At 48.0% G+C, this 20702-nt stretch overlaps 1 protein-coding gene across 1 annotated transcript in view; it reads right to left on the reverse strand.

The window, feature by feature from the left end:
- The window catches only part of VWA5B2 (von Willebrand factor A domain containing 5B2), an 89407-nt gene extending 68944 nt beyond the window's left edge, over positions 1–20463 (reverse strand). Inside the window, exon 1 of the mRNA XM_060242660.1 lies at positions 20397–20463. The gene's annotated coding sequence lies outside the window, so the exon portion shown is untranslated. The remainder of the gene's footprint in view (positions 1–20396) is intronic.
- Positions 20464–20702: the final 239 nt, after the last annotated feature.

Consider the following 20702-nt stretch of genomic DNA (forward strand, 5'->3'; position numbering starts at 1 on the left):
TAGGGCAAAACCAGGATTAAAGGTCTAGTGCAAAATGATACTCTATCATCACCGCCCTAAATGGAATGATATCTTTTTGTGGCCTTTGACCGCTAGCCTTGGGGGTGGTTTTGGTTTAATTTATATTGCAACAGAGAAAGAAAATATTAAAGACAGCATTTCCATTAATGTTCACTGGTGGCTCTTGTTTTGTTAAATTATAGGTTAGGAACATAAAAGAAGTCATGTTAGATCAGGCCTCAGAGCAGCTTACAAACTCCTTTATCTTCTTCCCCCACAACAGACACCCTGTGAGGTAGGTGGGGCTGAGAGAGCTCTGACAGAAGCTGCCCTTTCAAGGACAACTTCTGCGAGAGCTATGGCTAACCCAAGGCCATTCAGCAGCTTGCAAGTGGAGGAGTGGGGAATCAAACCTGGTTCTCCCAGATAAGAGTTCACACACTTAACCACTACACCAAACTGGCTCTCACTACACCAAACTGGCTCTCACTACACCAAACATGCAGAAATCCTGTGCAGAATTTGGGTTCCTCTTCTTGCAGTACTTGGACTGTTTTTAGGTAGAATAGGAATAGCTCAACCTGTCATCGCTGATATGTTGACACCTGTGCATTTGTGCTGTATATCCTGCGACTTTATTTAGCACCAATGGATTGAGAAGAACTTCAGAGAACACGTTAGGTAATCCATTGTCCCTTCAAATAGCTTATCATAGTGTTGCCCAGATGACTGATAGTGGAGGCCACCTTATTTTTCTGCATTGCTGGCACACTTCCTTCTTGTGCTTGAACAAGTCAGATTGTGCAAGGATTACACGCCCTCTGAGGGAACCTCTCCCTCTGTTTCCATGAGTCTTTGTGTGTGCTGCTTGATTGCAGCTCATGGAGAGAGGCAACAGACAACCTCTGAGGGTCAGAAATTCTGCTCTCTCCCTAGAATGAGTGCTTCTGTCACAGCTCCTGCAGAATGATCCAATCTCAGCAAGAGTTTATACTCCAATGAAGTACCTCCCCACCTCAAACCCCACCCTCAAAATCTGCAGGTATTTCCCCCCCGCCCCCCCGAGCTGGAAACCCTAGAAAGCTCCTTCTCTGCTGGCTGACAAAAACCATTGAAAGTGGGGAGAAAGAACTGCTTAAAATCCTAGATGTCCCCTCCCACACTGTTCTGATTGCCACTCAGGATTTGTGGATCACCCTGGGAGAGCTGCACAGCCCCATTTAGCTGATTAAATCAGGGGCCAGTTTGAATCAGTTCTGCACCTTAGGCTCTAAACAGAATCACATCCTTCTGTGGTTACTGGTTAGTTTGGGTTATTAAATGTGCCTCTTTTGTTTACAACCTAACATTTCAGTTCAGGAAGGAAGGAAGGAAGGAAGGGAGGGAGGAGGGAGAGAGGGACAGAGAGAGGGAAGAGGGGAGGATGGAAGGGAGGGAAGGAGGGAGGGAGGGAGAGGGGAGGGAAGGAGGGAGGGAGAAAGGAAGGAAGGGAGGGAGAGAGGAAAGAGGGGAGGAAGGGAGAGAGGGAAGGAGGGGAGGAAGGAAGGGAAGGAGGGAGGGAGGGAGGAAGGGAGGGAAGGAGGGAGGAAGGAAGGGAGAGAAGGAGGAGGGGAGGAAGGGAGGGAAGGAGGGAGGAAGGAAGGAAGGAAGGGAGGGAGAAAGGGAGGAATGGAGGGAGGAAGGGAGAGAGAGAGGGAAGAGGGGAAGAAGGAAGGGAGGGAAGGAGGGAGGGAGGAAGGAAGAGAGGGAGGAGGGGAGGAAGGAAGGGAGGGAGAGGAGGAGGGAGGAAGGAAGGGAGGGAAGGAGGGAGGGAGGAAGGAAGGAAGGAAGGAAGGAGGAAGGGAGGGAGAAAGGGAGGAATGGAGGGAGGAAGGGAGAGAGGGAAGAGGGGAAGAAGGAAGGGAGGGAAGGAGGGAGGGAGGGAGGAAGGAAGAGAGGGAGGAGGGGAGGAAGGAAGGGAGGGAGAGGAGGAGGGGAGGAAGAAAGGGAGGGAAGGAGGGAGGGAGGAAGGAAGGAAGGAAGGAAGGAAGGGAGGAAGGGAGGGAGAAAGGGAGGAATGGAGGGAGGAAGGAGAGAGAGAGAGGAAGAGGGGAAGAAGGAAGGGAGGGAAGGAGGGAGGGAGGAAGGAGAGAGGGAGGAGGGGAGGAAGGAAGGGAGGGAGAGGAGGAGGGGAGGAAGGAAGGGAGGGAAGGAGGGAGGAAGGAAGGAAGGAAGGAAGGAGGAAGGGAGGGAGGGAGGGAGAAAGGGAGGAATGGAGGAGGAAGGGAGAGAGAGAGGGAAGAGGGGAAGAAGGAAGGGAGGGAAGGAGGGAGGGAGGAAGGAAGAGAGGGAGGAGGGGAGGAAGGAAGGGAGGGAGAGGAGGAGGGGAGGAAGGAAGGGAGGGAAGGAGGGAGGGAGGAAGAAAGGGAGGAATGGTGGGAGGAAGGGAGAGAGAGGGAGAGGGGAAGAAGGAAGGGAGGAAGGAGGAGGGAGGAAGGAAGGGAGGAAGGAGGGAGGGAGGGAGGAGGGAGGAAGGTAGGGAGGGAGAGGAGGAGGGGAGGAAGGAAGGGAGGGTAGGAGGGAGGGAGGAAGGAAGGAAGGAAGGGAGGGAGAAAGGGAGGAATGGAGGGAGGAGGGAGAGTGAGAGGAGTGGGGAAGAGGATGGGTGGGATGGTGGGAGGGAGGAAGGAAGAGAGGGAGGAGGGGAGGAGGATGGGAGGGAGAGGTGGAGGGGTGGATGGATGGGTGGGGAGGAGGGAGGGTGGATGGAAGGGTGGGTGGGAGGGTGGGTGAAAGGGTGGATGGAGGGTGGAAGGGAGAGAGAGAGGGAAGAGGGGAAGAAGGAAGGGAGGGAAGGAGGGAGGAAGGAGAAGAGAGAGGGAGGAGGGGAGGAGGAAGGGTGGGAGAGGAGGTGGGGAGGAAGGAAGGGAGGAAGGAGGGAGGGAGGATGGAAGGGAGGGAAAGAGGGAGAAGTAGGGAAGGAGGGGGAGGGAGGAGGAGGGAAGGAGACAGGCCATCTTTATAAATTAACATTCTTGACATCAATAAAGGAACGGCATCCAAAGCATAGAAGCACTGTCTGATGAACACTACAGTTTTCTAAAAAAATCTGCAGAGCCTAGATTTCCTTCAGAGGGCCCTATAAAAGATTCCTTATTCTCTGATAAAAGATGAGAAACTGTCCCACACGTCAGGCAGGGAAGTCCCTTAACCTCTGGGGAGTGTTGTCCACTTCACAGATCAGCAACTCGTTCCTTGCTCATGAGCCATCTCGTCCAAAGACGGAATAAATTCTCACGCATGCACTAGAGATCAGCTACTGCCCTTTCAGTTTTTCTCCGCCCCGTGCATCTTCCCTCGGCCTCCTCCACCCTTCCTCCTCTTCAGGGGCCTGCTTTCAGCTCCTCCACTGACTCTGCTGCCTTTCCTGCAGCTGCTCAGGATCCAGGACCACAACACAACACTTCCTTTACCTAGGGTTGCCAGCCTCCAGGTTGGGGCGGGAGCTCTCCCAGATTTACAACTGACTTCCAGACTACTGAGATCAATTCCCCTGCAGAAAATGGCAACTTCGGAGGGTAGACTCTATGGAGGGTGGACCTACTGTCACTTAGAGCTGCCAGCTTCCAGGTGGACCTGGAGATCTCCTGCAATTACAATTGATCTCCAAACTACAGGAGTCAGTTGCTCTGGAGAAAATGGTTGCTTTGCAGAGTGGACTCTATGGCATTGAGGAGAGGAGACGGGAGAGGAGAGCAAAGGAGAGGGGAGGAGAGGGAGGAGAGGGGAGAGGAGAGGAGAGCAGAGGAGAAGAGAGGGGAGGAGAACAGAGGAGAGGAGACGGGAGGGGAGAGCAGAGGAGAGGGGAGGGGAAGGGAGGAGAGGGAGAGGAGAGGAGAGCAGAGGAGAGGAGAAGAGAGGGGAGGAGAACAGAGGAGAGGAGACGGGAGGGGAGAGCAGAGGAGAGGGGAGGGGAGGGGAGGGGAGAAGGGAGAGCAGAGGAGAGCAGAGGAGAGGGGAGGAGAGGGGAAAGGAGAGTAGATGAGAGGAGAGGGGAGGGGAGAGGAGAGCAGAGGAGTGGCTTACAATCTCTTTTCCCTTTCTCTCGCCACAACAACACCCTGTTAGGTAGACGAGTCCGAGAGAGCTCTCTGAGGGGTGCTCTTGAGAGAACAGCTCTGAGAGAACTGTGACTGACCCAAGGTCACTCCAGCAAGTGCATGTGAGGGAGTGGGGAATCAAACCTGGTTCTTCCAGATAAGAGTCCGTGCACTTAGCCCCAAACCAAACTGGCTCTCTTGTACCTTGCTGTGATCCCTCCCCTCCTCAAACTACCTCCCCAGGTTCTACCCGCCCCAAATCTCCAGGTGTCCCCCTGACCAGAGCTAGTAACACAGCTTTCCACCCTTCCCAGGCACCAAATGGTCAGAGCGCGCAGCTCTTTTGGGTCTTCCTTCTATAGAGTTTCCCAGCCGAAACAATTTCCCCCTTCTGCAGCTCACTGGCAGTTACTTCCTGAGCACTTTGGATACTCATGAATATTTCAAAGAGTTCAGAAGAAAGAGCCATCACAGTTGTTCAGCCGGTGGCTACAATATTCAGCTGACCGGCACCATTCCAATGTTCCTCTGTGTCTTACCTTTCCCACGGAAAAAGGGCTCGTTTTTCCCCCCAGGCTCATGGCATCCTTTCTTAAAGTTTTATTTTGGGATCTGTGTTTTTTGCATGTGCACCTCAAAGTCATGGCGACCTCTGGTGACTGACCCCCTCAGGGGCCTGGAGGATACTCAGGGAGGTGGCTGAATAAAGCCTGCCCCTGCCTCCCAGCTCTGGTATTCCAAGGAGGTCTCCCATCCAAGTACTTGCCAGAGTTGGTCCCGTTTAGCTTCTGAGATCTAACGAGATTGGGCTTGCTTGGGCTAGCCAGGTTAGGGCACCCACAACATCTTTTATAGATAGATTGGGGTTAGTAGCTGTGTTGGCACCCTGAAGACCAACAGTTTAATTCTGGGCCTACGTTTTCATGTGGAACACACCCTTCATCAGATACATACAGAAGTGTTCATGCACACAAAAGCTTATCCCCAGAATTAAACTTAGCTGTTCTTAAAGGCGCCAGCCTCCTTTATAGGTATGCCAATTTATTTAGGACAAAAAATTCCAGTCCCTTGCCAGCCAGCTTTTGGGGGACTAGAACTCCCTGCGTTGGAGCTGTAGGGAGGAAAGCCCGTAGTAAGCCCAGGTGGAGTGGGTGCTATTTTCAGCCATTTTCAGCAGTTCCTGGAACATGTTTCAGCACAAAAGTATCTACAATGCAATCCTAAGCAGAGTTTCTAAGTCCACCAAAGTCAATAGGTATAGAAGAGTGTAACACCGCTTATGACCAATACTCCCTCTAAGCTGCGGAGTCTTGTGAGCAAAAATTCTACTTTGTGCACTACTGGCATTAAAGAAGAAGAAGACAACATTGGATTTATATTCTGCCCTCCGCCCTGAATCTCAGAGCGGCTCACAATCTTTGTCTTCCTCCTGTGACATCCTGTGAGGTGGGTGGGGTTGGGAGGGCTTTCGCAGCAGCTGCCCTTTCAAAGACAACCTCTGCCAGAGCTATAGCTGACCCAAGACCATTCCAGCAGCTGCAAGTGGAGCAGTGGGGAATCAAACCCGGTTCTCTCAGATAAGAGTCCGCTCACTTAACCACTACACCGAGCTGGCTCTGCGAGAGCTATGGCTGACCCAAGACCATTTCAGCAGGTGCAAGTGGAGGAGTGGGGAATCCAAGCCGGTTCTCCCAGATAAGAGTCCGCACACTTAACCACTACACCGAGCTGGCTCTGCGAGAGCTATGGCTGACCCAAGACCATTTCAGCAGGTGCAAGTGGAGGAGTGGGGAATCCAAGCCGGTTCTCCCAGATAAGAGTCCACGCACTTACCCACTACACCAAGCTGGCTCTCAAGCTGTGAGCTACTGCATAGATGCTCTGGGGCCATCCTTCCTGAGCTAAGACAAAAAGGTGAGAGCTGGAGGCTAATAAAACTGAGCTAGCTCACATTAACTCAGCGTAGAGGGAACACTGTTTATGACTCCACTGTTACCCAATGGAAATGAAGAACGGTTTGCCTTTTGCTTTTCTGGCAACTGGTCCACTTTTTTTTTTTTTAATGGCCTTTCCTGGTACATGCACTTGCTGTCTAGGATGTGATGTTCAAATAGTGTGGCACTGCTTCAACACTTTTTAGTGGGTCTGCGGGTCAGAGATCTCAAAGATGGGTTAAAAAGCTTTCCCTCCCATCCTCTGAGCCCCTCATGCTTCAAACAAGCCTCAGAAAGCCATGGTGGAGGACACTGACGGAAGATCTTGCCTCTCCACACCTTCTCAACAACTGAACGACCAGGGGCGGCCCTGCCAATAGGCAAACTGACTGCCTAGGGCGCCAGCTTTCTGAGGAGGCCAAATTGGGCGCCCCCCACGTGACCTGAGCTATCCAGGTCAAGGAGCAATTTCAAGTTTTGTGCTTTTCATTTCCCCCACAATCCATCTTGTTTGATTATAATGAATCTAATTGGTTGGAATTAGTCCACAAAAAACTAGATCTACAGGCATACCTCTGGATCCCTTGTATCTATTATCTGCCTCAACAGTATTCCAGATAATTAAATGCAGGCTTTTAGATATTCAATTTCAGGGCCTGACTGAGGCAGTAAGAAGAAGAAGAAGATGATATTGGATTTATATCCCGCCCTCCACTCCAAAGAGTCTCAGAGCGGTTCACAATCTCCTTTACCTTCCTCCCCCACAACAAACACCCTGTGAGGTGGGTGGGGCTGGAGAGGGCTCTCACAGCAGCTGCCCTGTCAAGGACAACCTCTGCCAGAGCTATGGCTGACCCAAGGCCATGCCAGCAGGTGCAAGTGGAGGAGTGGGGAATCAAACCCGGTTCTCCCAGGTAAGAGTCCACACACTTAACCAACTTACTCTCCAACTTACTTGAGATTTATTCCCGACTCCTGGCCAGTTAACCACCTATTTTTGCTCTTTAAGTGATCCTCAGCAAAAAAAAAGGGCATTTATGTTGGCCAGATTTAATATACTCCCGTCAGTCATCTTCTCTGGAAGATGTAAAAAAAAAAAAATCCCCTATGAATGCTGACGATGCCCCTGTAGTTCGGGAGCTATCAAATCCATTCCCCATGTTTTATTAAATTGCCCATTCTACATTTAAGTTCCGAGAAAAAAATTCTGAACTCTGTACATGGTACGGCCTTACTGCCAGTGCTGAGGTCCAGTGGTTACTTTCTGGTCATAATTCTGCCATAACGTCTAATGCCGCAATTCGAACCAGGGAAACTATCAACCATTCTATTTTAAACGTTTTCAGCCATTCTATTTTAAACCATTTCCATTCTATTTTAAACGTTTCGTGTGTTCTATCTTTGATAGGCCAATCAAGGCTGTCTATCAATTCTTCTGTTTTTGAAAACTGGTTAGCAGTGCGGGTGGTGGTGGTGGGGGGGAGAAGCTAGCCTTACGGTACCAGATAGTCTGAGCTGACCCTTCACACAAAGTCTGTCTCCCCACGATTTGCCCTGACACCGACGGGCTACATTTCCACTGAACTGTTTACTAAGGACTTATCACAGAAGCTCTGGAGGCTTTTATTTTCTTTTTTTTAATCAACACTACCCTTTACATTTCTCCTACCAAAGTAAACAGGTCCCATCTGGTCTTCGCATATTTTATGCAGGCAGCTGCAAGGCACTCAGTCATGAATAAACACATTCAGGGGTTTTCACCTTGTGATTCTCATCTCCCTTCAGGCCCTGGGAACACAGGAGCCATTAATATATTTATTAAGCTCCAGGACTTCTGCTATTTTTCACCCAAGCAAGAGATCTTATTTCACTTGTCTAGAAAGCAGAGAGTGGGGGGGGGGGGGGGGGGGAGAAAAACAAGTGTATTGACTTTTAAAAGGGAGCGTGATCTCCCCACACTCACTTGTTTTGACTCTACAGGTCTCCGTTCACGTAATCACTTGTGTGCACAGACTGGATCAAAACTCATTCATGTATTAATCTTTCCAAGTGGGCGGCCATGTTGGTCTGAAGCGGTTGAACAAAGCAGGAGTCAAGTGGCACCTTTAAGACCAACAAAGTTTTATTCAGAACGTACACCAGGGGTCCTCAACCTTTTTAAATAGGGGGCCAGTTCACTGTCCCTCAGACTGTTGGAGGGCCGGACTGCCGTTACTGTACAAGGCCGCGGGCCGTCAGTTCTCCGTCTTCTGCATCTCTCTCCCTTCCCCACACCACACACCCTGGCCTGGGAACTCACCTCACCTCGGTATCACCTCACACTCTGTCTCTGCCACCTCAGCCCAGTGCCGGAAGTGTGCATTGCTAACGCGAGTTTAGGTCGAACGTCACTTCCGGTCTGATTTTGCCATAACCCGGCGGGCTGCATAAACGTCCTCGGCGGGCCGCATCTGGCCCGCGGGCCGTAGGTTGAGGACCCCTGACGTACACTTTTGTGTGCAGGAGTCTGGAATACAGACTCGGGAAATCTGTATTTAGAGAACCTTAACGTGCAAATTGAAGTTGATGAGCCTATGCGGGTGAGAGCAGTTGCCTTAGCACGGTCTTATGTATGCGGACTCAAGAGAAGACTTAGGATATTCCCGCCGGGCTCATTGGAGCCAGGCAGACTGAGCTTCGGGACTTGGGAGCAAAGGGCTGCAGGATCCAAATCCCTGGGGCCCTAAACAAATCACAAGCCTCCACCGGTTTGAATGACCCAATGATGTGCTAGTGCGGGAATCGAGATGTATATAAATTGGGCTGGTAGGCCCCGACTTCAGTCTTGTATTGTAACCTTTAAGAACATAAGAACATAAGAGAAGTCATGTTGGATCAGGCCAATGGCCCATCCAGTCCAACACTCTGTGTCACACAGTGGCAAAAAAATTTATATATACACACACACTGTGGCTAATAGCCACTGATGGACTTGTGCTCCATATTTTTATCTAAACCCCTCTTGAAGGTGGCTATACTTGTGGCCGCCACCGCCTCCTGTGGCAGTGAATTCCACATGTTAATCACCCTTTGGGTGAAGAAGTACTTCCTTTTATCCGTTTTAACCTGTCTGCTCAGCAATTTCATCGAATGCCCACGAGTTCTTGTATTGTGAGAAAGGGAGAAAAGGTCATCTTTCTCTACTTTCTCGATCCCATGCATTATCTTGTAAACCTCTATCATGTCACCCCGCAGTCGACGTTTCTCCACTGTGGGTGCTCTGATTAGGGTTGCCAGGTCTGACTCAAGAGATATATGGGGGCTGGGGGTGGAGCCAGGAGCAAGGGTGTGAAAAGCACAATTGAACTCCAAAGGGAGTTCTGGTCGTCACATTTAAAGGGACCACACCTCTTTTAAATGCCTTCCCTCAATTTGGAAGAATGAAGGATAGGGGCACCTTCTTCTGGGGCTCAAAGAATTGGACCCCCAGGTCCAATCTTCTTGAAACTGGAGGGGGGTGTTTTGAGGAGAGACACTGGTTGCTATGCTGAAAATGTGTGATGCCTCTACCTCAAAAATCAGCCCCCCCCAGAGCTCCAGATGCCCACAGATCAGTTCTCCATTATACCTATGGGAATCGGTCTCCACAGAGTATAACGGAGTGCCCGGCAGACATTCTCCTCCTCCTCCTTTCTGATGACCCTGAGGCAGGGGGAGGGCCTCCAAACCAGGGGATCCCCTGCCCCCTACTGGGGACTGGCCACCCTAGCTCTAATACATGGCAAGGAAAGGATTTGTGCCTTCTTTTTTGGATGACGTCTAGGGGGTTATAGGGGTACATAGGGCAGAAGGAGGTATACAGCAGCAAGAGAGGCTGAGTCAGATGAGGGGATGGGAAATCAGACACCCCCTCCTTTCGCAGTTGGCTTAGAACAGATAAAAGGTAGTATTTCTTTACCCAAAGGGTGATTAACACATGGAATTCACTGCCACAGGAGGTGGTGGCAGCTGCAAGCATAGCCAGCTTCGAGAGGAGTTTAGATAAAAATATGGAGCAGAGGTCCATCAGTGGCTATTATCCACAGGGTATTGATGGAACTCTCTGTCTGGGGCACAAAATGCTCTTTATTCTTGGTGTTTGGGGGGCAGCAGTGGGAGGGCTTCTAGTGTCCTGGCCCCACTGGTGGACCTCCTGATGGCACCAGGTTTGTTTTTTGTTTTTTTGGTCACTGTGTGACACAGAGGGTTTGACTGGATGGGCCACTGGCCTGATCCAACATGGCTTCGCTTACGTTCTTACAGCTATCACTAGCTTTCAAACCGCTGTCCTATCTGATCTAAAGCTACTGTTAATTGTTGGGTCGCCGAGAAGGAAATCTCTCATCCTGGATGAGCAGGCTGAGACAGCATAAATGATGGAGATCTGGGTGGGTGAGGTGAAAGGAGTTTGTTTTTCCCAATTAGCTCCACCTGGATTTTCAGTTCAGCTGCAGCCAAGGCCGGGTGGGTGGAAAGGTGAGGTCACTGTGATCTACTGCAATTAGATCCCCCTTGCTAGGCACTGTAAGTTGTCCCAGCTGTCTGTACGTATCAGTTGGGTGCGCATATCTGATGTGAGGTTCTAGGGAGAAATTAGAGATTTTGTTAGATGGTGTACAACCCATCCCGCTCCCAAACCAGTTCTGCTCAAATTATATGGTTTAGGAAAGGAATTGGGAGTATTTCTAGACTAGGTGAATGCTACACGGGGGAGAAACTTTCTATAGTTCCTTGGTCATGGGCAAAGCCCTTTTCTGCTAAGACACTATTCTTTGCAAGGGGTAGGGAAATGGAAGCTGAGTTCAGGTAGCCGGCTTTGACTCAGCCTTCCATCCTTCCGAGGTAGGTAAAATGAGTACCCAGCTTGCTGGGGGGAAAGTGTAAATGACTGGGAAGGCAATGGCAAACCACCCCATAAAAATGTCTGCCCTAAAAACGTTGTGATGCGACGTCACCCCAGAGTTGGAAACGACTGGTGCTTGTCCTTTTTACTCATAAGAACATAAGAGAAGCCATAAGAGGCCAATGGCCCATCCAGTCCAACACTCGGTGTCACACAGTGGCCAAAAAAAATTTATATATATATATATATATATATATATACATATACACACACACACACACACACACACACACACACGGTGGCTAATAGCCACTGATGGACCTCTGCTCCATATTTTTATCTAACCCCCTCTTGAAGGTGGCTATGCTTGTGGCCGCCACCACCTCCTGTGGCGGTGAATTCCACATGTTAATCACCCTTTGGGTGAAGAAGTACTTCCTTTTATCCGTTTTAACCTGTCTGCTCAGCAATTTCATCGAATGCTCACGAGTTCTTGTATTGTGAGAAAGGGAGAAAAGTACTTCTTTCTCTGATTTCTCCATCCCATGCATTATCTTGTAAACCACTATCATGTCACCCCGCAGTCAACATTTCTCCAAGCTAAAGAGCCCCAAGCGTTTCAAGCGTTCTTCAGTGAGTTATCTACCATGACCCCAAGATCTCTCTCTTGGTCAGTCTCTGCCAGTTCACACCCCATCAACTTGTATGTGTAGCTGGGATTCTTGGCCCCAATGTGCATTACTTTGCACTTGGCCACACTGAACTGCATCTGCCACGTTGACGCCCACTCACCCAGCCTCAACATAGATCCAGATGGTTTCTCAATAACTTTGGGAGACTTTCCTAGTCGACATGACCGGTAGTTCTATTGAAGCTGTGGTTGACCTATGGAATGGTCTGGACAATTGATAGTTTGTTGCTAAATGCCTCTGTCTCGCCATGTGGAGCAGGGGTGTCAAACTCATTTGTTAGGAGGGCCAAATCTGACAAAAATGAGAACTTGTTGGGCCGGGCCGGACTGTATCAGGCCAGGCCAGGCCAGGCCATTTGCCTACTTATTCAAGATTAGGTAGCAGAGATATAAACTTTATAATGGACAGAGACAAACACAAAGATTTTTTTTTAAAATTAAAACATGCTTAAAACATTAGCATTCATTGGTCTTAAAGGTGCTTTCTTTGTATTTCTCCCATGGGATCTGGAGAACTGGGCAAAGGAAGCTCTGGCTCTTTCCCTCCTTCCCCAGGGGACCAGGAGGGGGAGGAGCCTCAATCAATGGAGAAAATAGAGGTTTTGCTCTGTAGCTCCTGTGCGATTGAGCAAGCCTTGCAAAGCAAGCAGGAATGCAGAATGAAGCAAGAGAGAGGGAGAAGGAAGCAGACAAGAGCCAGTTGCTCAGGGGCCTGATAGGAGCCCTCCAGGGGGCCTGATTTGGCCCCTGGGCCGCATGTTTGACACCCCTGATTCTAGACAATACGTTTCAAGAGACCATGTCTGTTTTGGAATCCAGGACTTTGGCTGGTGTGAAATGTAACACTTGGTGACATATGATTGTTTATGTAAAAGTTACATAAGTGATGATAATACTGGAGTTATATCCTGCTCTCCACTTCAAATCTCAGAGTCTCAGAGCAGCTCACAATCTCCTTTATCTTCCTCCCCCACAACAGACACCCTGTGAGGTAGGTGAGGCTGAGAGAGCTCTCACAGAAGCTAACCTTTCAAGGACAACTCTATGAGAGCTATGGCTGACCCAGGGCCATTCTGGCAGCTGCAAGCGGAGGAGTGGGGAATCAAACCCGGTTCTTTCAGATAAGAGTCTACACACTTAGCCACTACACCAAACTGGCTCTATTTTTAAGAATATATTGGTTTGTATATGTATATAGAAATTTAGAATATATAATTGATATTGTGTTTAACATTGCTCCTTCTGTGTTTACTCCTTCAGTCGCTTTCTCCAGGGGAGCTGATCTCTGCCAGCAGGAGATCAGTTGTCAAAGCGAGAGATCTCCAGGCTCCACCTGGAGTCTGGCAATCCATAGTGGTGCAGTGTTACCAGTATGCAGATGGCATCCAGCTCTGCCACTTTCTTATCTGGTTTGACGTAAGTTGTGGATTTGCTTAACTCCTGCCTAACGCAGTGGTGGGTTGGATAAAGCGAACAAATTAAAGCTTAGCCCTGACAAGACAGACGTGTATTTAGTGAGGGTTTGGCTCATCTTGGAGGTGGGAGTCAACCTGTGCTGGATAAAGTTTTACTGTCTGGGAAGGTCCAGGTTGATGGCTTGGCCCTTCTTCCTGACCTGCCACTGATCCTGGATGCTCAAGAGTGTCTTTGACCAACTTGGGCTGGTGTACCAGGGCAACCTTTCCTAGAGAATTCTGACCTGCCACAACTATATATCTCGGTGGCTTCCAGATTGGATTATTGTAATGCATTTTATGTGGGGGGGGCTGGCCTTTGAACAGTTCTCCGCAACTACAACTGTTCTAGAATTTGGCTATCTGCGGGCACAAAAAATCTATCCAAATCACATTACCCCAATCTAATTCTAAGTGCTCATTTTTAACCTGTAAAAGGTTTGAGACCAGAGACTTTCAAGAATCACCTTTTCTAGTAGTGTTCCCCAACATGATGCCCACCAACCCCTTACCTGGCCTCTATCAAGTGTTTCAGAAAGTGGGTGGAGCCAGGAGGGCACTTACCCAGCAAGGCTTCTGATTGGCCACTGAATATCTAATTGGCTGGGCATACAATAACATTGCTTTGAAGGCAGGTGCCACCATGGTGTTGGTTTTGTTCTGCCTCTCTCTCCTGTTTTCTAGTGTATTGTTTAAATTACCTTATTCTTCTTTGCAATGGGACTTTGTGGTTCTTATGACTGCACCTTCCATCCTGTGTCAGAATTCCAAAGATGCTCACAGGCTCAAAAAGCTTGGGGACTCCTGTTTTCCAGAATGAATCAACTTCTGTTCTTATGCCATCAGGAGAAGTCCTGCTCTGAGTTCTACCACTACTATATACGACAGGGCCTTCTCGGTGAGAGCACCGAAACTCTGGAACTTCCTTCCCAGGGATACATATTTGGAATCACCTCTTTTCAGCAAATGAGTAAAAGCTGGCCTCTTTCAACTGAGTCTGTGTTGACAGTAGAGATTTTGTGGATTTTAGTTTTCACTACATTTTTGGCATGTTACAGCTTTCTGGCATCTTCTGAGCTTGTATTTTTGTTGTGTTTATTCTTTTTTAATATTTAAAATGTCCATGCAAGCCACTTTTAGTGCATTACAGAAAGCGAGTACATTAGGAAAAAAAACGTCATACACAGAATCTATAGAGTATAGACACAGAAGGAGAAATGAAAGGGGAAGAATTACTATCCCAGAAAGTTTAGAAACAGTTTCTGTTATCTTGCAAAGGATATCACCACCAACCCAACTTTCTTGTTCAACTGCACATTTTTTGGAGAGCAGTTGGAACTGTATTTCTTGTTATTAAAAAAAAAAAATTTGCAGTGTAATTTCTTGCCCTGCAGTGCAGTTGGGTTGAAAAGGGACAATTAATGAGGAAAGAAAAATAATAGAAACTCCCAAACATTTAAAGTTGAAGTAAGTAAACAAACATGTTTTACAAAAATATAATACAGATGGAAAAGGTAAGGCAATCAGAGTTAGAGCACCTTACCAGTGAAGCAAAGCTAACGTAGTTCAAGGATTTCTGGTTTTGGGGGAAAAGAGTACAGAGTACCAGAGATGATCAGTGTAGAGAGAGAGTAAGACCTTGAAGTCACTCAAGTTTGATGAAAGTAAGCTCAGAACTGACGAGGCACCTTTCAACTAAACATGGAATTTACTGTAGTTTAGATGGCTTTAAAAGAACTAGACAACTTCATGAAGGATATCTTTGTAGACAGCCACCAAAAGGGAGACACAGATGGAACTTCAGAGACAGTATACCAAATAGGGTTGGCAAGATGAGTCTGGCAACCAGTGGAAGCAATGTTGGTAGCTCTAGGAATCTCCAAAACCTCTATGGTTTTACCATAAAGTTTCCGGCAATTCCTAGAGCTACCACCATCATTTCCAGATATTCTCTGGAAGTGATGTCATTGTTTGGGTGATGCTAGGTGGCCACCACTATTTTCTGTGGCAGTGAGTTCCATGAGTTAACCCTGTGACTCTGCCCTTGTCGTCTGTACTGAGGCTACTGTCCCATCAATTTTGTTGTACGTTCTAGTATGATGGGAGAAAGTTCTCCGTGTTCACTTTCTCCACCTCATGCATAATTAAATAAACTTTTTTCAGGCCCTGTTTTCAGGCCGAGAGGCATCTAGCCAGCCACAGCTGGAAGTAGAATGCTGAAACTAGACAGAGCTTTCCCTTATCTGTTTCCATGTTACAAAAGATAAACCCGTTTCCTGATTTGTTCCGTTTCCATGGCTCCTTTTTGCAAGTTAAAAATAGGAAATTTGCTGGAAGAATAGTCCAGAAGTTCACATCTGTTGTTGGTAGAGGGGTCAGGATATAAAAGCATTACAGTTGCTTGAAACAGCTACTGAAGTCACAGCCAAAGTAGTAAGTGCATAAATGCCCCCTGTCAAAGTTCTATGAGGGACCCTGGGTGAGTAGTAAAGTCCAGGGCTATTTTTGGAGCAGGAACTCCTTTGCATATTAGCCCACACCTCCCTGGTATAGCCAATCCTCCAAGAGCTTACAGTAGGCCCTGTACTCAGAGCCTCTTCAGCTCTTGGAGGATTGGCTACATCACGGGTGTGTGGCCTAATATGCAAAGGGGTTCCAGGTACAAAAAAAGCCCTGGAAAAGTCCCTTCATGTATCCTGTGTCTTCCACTTAACCTTGACAGCCCCGAGCTAGTATGGAAGGTAGAGTCTGGTCAAGGATTTATCTTTCTGTATTAATTCAACCATTTCCCTAGTTCCTGTGATGCATACGGGAAGCAGTGCCTAACAAAATCTTGCCTCCTAGAATACGGCTAAGTGCTCAGAGAATGAGAGTTCAGTGTTCTGCATCATGAATCTGCCTATAACAGGGACAGATTGGCCAGTTAAGAGAGCCAGTGTGGTGCAGTGGTTAAGAGCACTGGGCTAATATCCGGGAGGCCCAGGTTCGAATCCCTGCTTGTGCCATGGAAGCTCGCTGGGTGATCTTGGGCCAGGTACATTCTCTCATTCAGACCTACCTCACAGGGTTGTTGTGGGGATAAAATGGAGGAACGGAAAATGATGTGAGATGTCCTGGGTCCCACTGGGGCGAAAGGTGGGGGTACAAATGAAGTAAGTAAAATGGATTAATGTACTGGGAGTGCTGCTGACCAGCAGGGCTTCCAGGAGCAAGCTTTGCCTGTGCAATAGGGGCCACACAGCTAAGACCCTTCAGCTATTATATTGGTGTCAGCTCAGTCACTGTCACTGATGGACAACTGCTGAGCTGGATGAAGCCCACAGTTAGTGCTACTGGTTGGGTCTAAGCTATAGTTAGGGTTACCAGCTCTGGGTTGGGAAATTCCTAGAGATTTTTTTTGGGGGGGGGATAGAGGCCAGGGAAAGAGCCATTTGGAGGGGGGGAGGGGTCCTCACTGGGCTGCAATGCCACCCTCCAAAGAAGCCATTTTCTCCAAGGGAACTGATCTTTGTAGTCTGGAGATCAGTTGTGATTGCGAGAGATCTCCAGGCCTTGAGTCTTTTGGAGTTTAGCGCCATTCTGAAATCTTACTGGAGACTTTCTGTCCCATTTGTCCACTGGGAATTCTATGTGCAGTCTTTGGACGCACTGAAAAAGGATCTTGCGGGTTTTGCAGCGTTTTGCAACTTAATGATGCATCAGAAACACGTTGATATTTCTTTCCTGAGCTTTTGCCTTTGGTTGAGATGTGTGGTTGGAGCCCCCTATGCTAGAAGGGGATTCGAGGCAGGAATAATCAAGTCGACCTCCTGCTCATTGGGACTCCTTTGATGGAACTGTGAAACTTTGGGGGACTCGCTGTTGCTATTTAGTCTTCCACTGAACATATTGTATGATTTTGTTTCAATACATTCTTAAGTTTGGTGTAGTGGTTAAGCCAGTTTGGTGTAGTGGTTAAGTGTGCGGACTCTTATCTGGGAGAACCGGGTTTGATTCCCCACTCCTCCACTTGCACCTGCTAGCATGGCCTTGGGTCAGCCAGAGCTCTGGCAGAGGTTGTCCTTGAAAGGGCAGCTGCTGTGAGAGCCCTCGCCAGCCCCACCCACCTCAAAGGGTGTCTGTTGTGGGGGTGGAAGGTAAAGGAGATTGCGAGCCGCTCTGAGACTCTTCGGAGTGGAGGGCGGGATATAAATCCAATATCTTCTTCTTCTATCTTCTTAAGTTACCATACCAAACCTTTAATGGCATAACAGTTGCAAATAAAAACACACAGAATATAAAAATGTAAGCATTGGAGATAAAATCAAAATGAAACTATGCTTACAGATGCATTCATACATGGTCAGATTTAAATTTAAGGATGTCAGCTGAAAATTTTGCCACAGCCTCGCTAACCTCCCCCTCAGTATCATTCAATAAATAATAACAGGATGGCAGAATAAACAAATCTGGGGAGAAAGAAAGCTTGCAAAACAAACCTTTACGGAGAATATGATAAAAGGAACAATCAAGCAATATATGCTGAATTGAGTCAGGAATATTCGCTCCACGGAGTCTGTCACCTAAAGGGACTCGATGATATCTCCCTTGTAAAACTTTGGAGGGAAACGCATTTAGCCTAGCCAGCATAAATGCCCTTTGATGACTCGGAATGGTTAAGTCTGATAGATAATGGGGCATTTTGCCGCAGAAAGCATAAAGACCTAAGGAAGCTGGGGAGCAAATATAAGGGTCTGTTGGACGTAGTTTCGTTTCCTCCAACTCTTAGTTATTCGGTCACTATAACTTCGGTTGTGCTGTTTTTACCCACCTGGAGGCTGGCAACCCTAATTTCCCTGTCTGCCCCTGTTCCACTGCTAGCAGGCGGAATCAACCATGGAAAAGAAACAGGTGTGTAATCTATACAGTTCATACCAATGTTTTTCTAGCACAAAACTGGGGGTTTGGTGAGGAAGAGAACTACTTATTGTTTCAAGAGAAATCCTCTGCTACCAACAAGTCTCCACCCTAAAAGAAGGAGAGGTGCTATTTTGATTCTCCAGCAGGGAGAGGAAGAAAGATTAGCCTCACCCAGTGTGTGTGACTCTGTACGTGTGAACTGGCCTATCCCATTGTCTCTAGCAAGACCAATTAACATTTCTTAAGAGATGCGTCTGGAAGGCCACTGATGGACTTCTTCCTTCCCAGCCTGTAGAAAAAAAACCCTTTTAAACCGCCAATTTGCTGCTTCCCAGCTCCCTCCAGGAGAAAATGCATTTTCCCGCAGTCCTCCACTACCAAGTCCCAAAAGAGGGATGGTGTACTATTTTGAAAGAAGAAGAATTTATATCTCTTCACTACCCCAAGGAATCTCAGAGCGGCTTACAATCTCCTTTCCCTCCTCCCCCCTACGACAGAAAACCTGTGAGTTAGGTGGGGCTGAGAGAACTCTCCCAGAACTGTTATTGAGCAGAACAGCTCTGAGAGAACTTGTGAGCTGACCCAAGGTCACATCAGCAGGTGAATGTGGAGAAGTGAGGAATTAAAACTCAGCTCTGCCAGATAAGAGTCTGCAGCACTTAACTACTGCACCAAACAGTGCTGTCAATAGAAAACTTGTTATTTAACAGATGAACCTGCTGAGTTTTGGAAACCCAAACTGGATATCTTCACGTGGAGAGACAAGCTAGTGCTTCCCAAGGCAGGCCTCTCATAGCTATGAAAACTTCATCACTCTTTTGATTCAGCAGTGCCATTAGCCAAATTTTAAAGCCTTCTGCTGAAACAAGGCTGCAGTTTTTAATCTCATTTGCGGCTACTATTGGCTCCTTCATATTGGTTTCAGACTGTTAATGTATTCAGTGAATGATTTTACTGCATACTTTCTTGGGCCTCCCTGGAGATAAATCACATGTTTAAATAATAAACGTTATTGCATCGTTTCTCAGAAGAGATGGCCTGCAGAAGAGTGTTGGACTAGGATCCAGGACACCCAGGTTCAAACCCCAACTTTGCCACTGAAGCTTGCTGAGTAAGGGTTGTGGCTCAGTGGAAGAGCCTCTGCTTCGCATGCTGAGGGTCCCTGGCTCAATCCCCAGCATCACCAGTTAAAAGGACAAAGATGATGATGACAAAGAAGAAGAGATTGTATTTATACCCTGCCCTTCACTACCCAAAGGAATCTCAGAGCGGCTTACAATCTCCTTTCCCTTCCCCTCCTCACAACAGACACCCTGTGAGGTAGGTGGAGCTGAGAGAGCTCTGACAGAAACTGCTCTTGAGAGGAACAACTCTGTGAAAACTTGGGGCCGACTCAAGGTCACTCCAGCAGATGCATGTGGAGGAGTGAGGAACCAAACCCGGTTCTCCCAGATAAGAGTCTGCACACTTAACCACTACACCAAACTGACTGTCTTGGAAGACCTCAGCCTGAGACCTTGGAGAACATATGAACATATGAAGCTGCCTTATACTGAATCAGACCCTTGGTCCATCAAAGTCAGTATTGTCTCTTCTCAGACTGGCTGCGGCTCTCCAGGGTCTCAAGCTGAGGTTTTTCACACTTATTTGCCTGGACCCTTTTTTGGAGATGCCGGGGATTGAACCTGGGACCTTCTGCTTCCCAAGCAGATGCTCTACCACTGAGCCACCGTCCCTCCCCCTGGAGAGCAGCTGCCAGTCTGAGTAGACAGTACTGACCTTGGTGGATCAGTGGCCTCTAGTTCTGTATAAGAACAAAGTTGGAGTCCAGTAGCACCTTTAAGACCATCAACGTTTTATTGTATACGGTAGCTTCATGTGTAACCTTAGGTTACACATACCCTCTAACCTAACCTACCTCATAGGGTTGTCGCCAGGGCTTTTTTGGTAGAAAAAGGCCAGCAGAAACTCATTTGCATATTAGGCTACACCCCCTGCCAGCGCCATTGTATCGTATAGGGCTTTTAAAAGAAAAGGCCCAGCAGGAACTCATTTGCATATTAGGCCACACTCTCTGGCACCAAGCCAGCCAGAACTGCGTTCCTGCTCAGAAAAAGCCCTCGTTGTTGGGAAGATAATAGCAGGAAAACCATGTAAGCTACTTGGAGCCCTTGCGGGGAGAAAAGCAAGGGCATAAAAGAAGTAAAATAAAATAAAGTATCCATGTAAATTCCCCCACCCCTTAGGCTTTGACTAGGTCAATTCTGGGTCAGTTGCAGAAGCACCAAGCGTTTTGTCACCATTTCCTGAGCTCCGGACAAGGTGCAGATTTATAAATCGTTACCTGCTCTGTGCTAGGAAGACAGGCAGACTCATTAGTATAGACGGAAAGCCCATACCCGTGAACAACCCTCCCACAGAAATTATCGGGTGAGTGCAGCAACAAGTGAAGAAAGATACAGGAAGAGTCTGGCTTACCTTCTTGGCAGCTGGAAGACGGAGCAGAGTCAGGAATAGCGAGTCGCCAACACAAACTGACGAAATATTTCTTTCCGCACTGTGAGATAAGGGCATTAGGCTAAATAGGGATTATCAGAGACACCTCACTGGCCGCCTGGAGTCTGCCCTTACAACACTAAGCGCACCTGTACATAAACAAATCTCCACCCCCCCCCCGCCCAATTCTGCCTCCTTTCTGAAACTTGAGGCTACAGACGATCCTAATTGCATTATTATATATCTATTCATGGAACCCTTTCCCTACTGGCTAAAGGAAGGTCTAAA

This window comes from Heteronotia binoei, chromosome 6, assembly GCF_032191835.1.
Source record: "Heteronotia binoei isolate CCM8104 ecotype False Entrance Well chromosome 6, APGP_CSIRO_Hbin_v1, whole genome shotgun sequence".
Lineage (NCBI taxonomy): Eukaryota > Metazoa > Chordata > Lepidosauria > Squamata > Gekkonidae > Heteronotia > Heteronotia binoei.